This window comes from Dipodomys merriami, unplaced genomic scaffold (assembly GCF_024711535.1).
Source record: "Dipodomys merriami isolate MVZ:Mamm:240054 unplaced genomic scaffold, mDipMer1.0.p SCAF_302, whole genome shotgun sequence".
NCBI classification, from domain to species: domain Eukaryota; kingdom Metazoa; phylum Chordata; class Mammalia; order Rodentia; family Heteromyidae; genus Dipodomys; species Dipodomys merriami.
This window is the reverse complement of record NW_027204516.1, coordinates 1,225,223-1,227,662: the sequence shown is the minus strand read 5'-3', so window position 1 is coordinate 1,227,662 and position 2,440 is coordinate 1,225,223.

Here is a 2,440-nt window from a genome sequence, read left to right as displayed (position 1 = left end):
TTTTGCCTCTTTTTGAAGTATAACTGATATTTTAAAGTAGATTTGCCCTACTATAATATTAATTTAATCAATCATTTCATTAGGGCAATGTTGGTCAGATTTTTTCGAGTAAATCTTATCCCTTATAATAAATGAGAGCATGCTGTGTCAGTCTCCTATTAATATGACAAAATAGTTTATGAAATCAACTTAAAAGGAGGAAAGATTAATCTTGGCTTCTGATTTTATACATTTCAGTTTATGTTTCTTATCCTCATTGCTTTGGGTTGACACAGTACCCATGTCAGGAACATGTGATGGAGTATGTATATTCGTGGAAGCCAGGAAGAAAAGAAGAGGAGGAATAGGAGTGGGAGAGGGAGAAAGAGGGGTAGAGAGAGAGGGAGAAGGAAAATGAGAAGGAGACAGAGAAGAAAAAGAAGGAAGAATAGGAAAGGACTTTGATCTTAACGTCCTCTGATCACAAGTTCTCAGTGACCAAATCTCTACAGCTGTGCCCACTTGAAAAGGTTCACCACCTCTTTATGGCAACATAGTGAAAACTAATTATTAATCCCAATCCTTTATGATTTCAGATTTAATTTCTAGAATGGTGGGTAGATATTTCTGTACAATTGTGATAACTTCTGTTCCTAAGTATTTACTTCAATTAATCAGAGGAGCTATTTGGCATGGAGTTGGTTTGGTTATACAATTGCTGGAGAGATGAATGAAATATTTAGACTGCAAATACATTTTATTTAACAGATAAGGAAGCTTCAAGAGATTTCATTTTTGATCTTCAAAAATGACTATTTCATCTAACTCATAATGACTTGAATTTTTCATAATTTTATGGCATTTATATTCAAGTTTTTTTGTCATTTATAGTGAGGTTCATTCTTTCTAGTTGAAGGAAAAATGAATACTATAACTTCTATAGAGAGTAGGTATAATATGAATTTCCTGCCATTCAATAATGTTATATTCAAATATATAGGAATAATTGGATAAGTCATAGAATATTTTGCTTTAGTTAGCTCATATTGAGATTGATTCAATTTCTAAAAATCAGTGTTGACATAAAATATATGAAATTCAGTGTTTCTCTGAAATGACTTGGTACTCAAATCTCAGAAATACATGACCAGTAACTAAGATTTCTGCATATTCAAAAAATGTATGAATCTAAATTTTTATGTCAAAAAAGTTTAGGGTAAAAAGAATAGAAAATCATGTAGCTGCAATAGATAAAATTTAAAGTTAATGACAAATTGCTTCAGTCAGCCTGATAGATCCTATTGATTTTAGCTTACATGAGAAATTTGATTAATGATCCTTTTGTCGCTTTTGAATAATAGAGTATTCAATTTGTCCAAAGATTCTGTCATTGAAACCTTTAGTGCATAGTTTTTCATAAAAATGAAAAGTATTTTTCCACAGTACAGGTTCAGATTTAATAACTAAATAAATATCTAAATGTTAATTTGTTAAATTGACCTCTGGAATTCAAATAATAAGAAATTTATTTTATTCTTAGATATATTATATCTGTGCTGAATATGAGTGTCTCAAGCTTCTAATCCTTGCTATTCTGGAAGCTGGACTTCAAAGCCAGCCTTGGCAAGAAAGTTTGTGAGACACATCTCAATTAATCACACACACACACACACACACACACACACACACACACACACACACACACACACACACAGAAAGCCAGAAGTGGAGTTGTGGATCAAATGTTAGGGCACTATCCTTGAGTGAATAAAAGTAAAGGATAGGCCTTGAGTTCAAATCACAAGAACAAAACACGCACACACACACACACACTCTCTCTCTCACACACACACACACACACACAGACATGTACAATATTATGTCTAAATTCTTATTTTAGTTTGAAGAAATAAACAATGACATGAAAAGTAATATTTGTTACATATCCTGCATTTTTGTGAAGTGCTTTTTAGTGGTTTTTAGTTTTTTGTTTTAAGATATAGCTTAGGTTATTAAAATTAATATTAATCTATTTAATAGTTATAATTCCTCATAACACATTGGAGTACAACATTTGGTATTTTTTCTATAGTGTTAAGAAGTATTCTGAGTAAAAAAAAAGAAATGAAGAATGGAAGAAAAAAGAAAGAAAGAAACAAAGAAACAAGAAAGAGAAAGAAAGAAGAGAGAAAGAGAGAGGTAGGGATGGAGGGAAGGAGGGAAGAAGGAAAGAAGAAAAGAAGGAAGGAAGGAAGGAAGGGACAAAAACAATTTAATTTATAAAATCTGATATTTAGCAGAACATAAATTTCATGTAAGTTAACTCTTTAGTAAATGCAAGGTTTCAATTGCCACTTCTCTGCATGTTCTCTATGCATGAATGAAACCAACAAATGAGGGATCATAAATAACCACCTGAATCTGTTTGCATCTGTAGTAAATATGTACACAAATCTTTTTC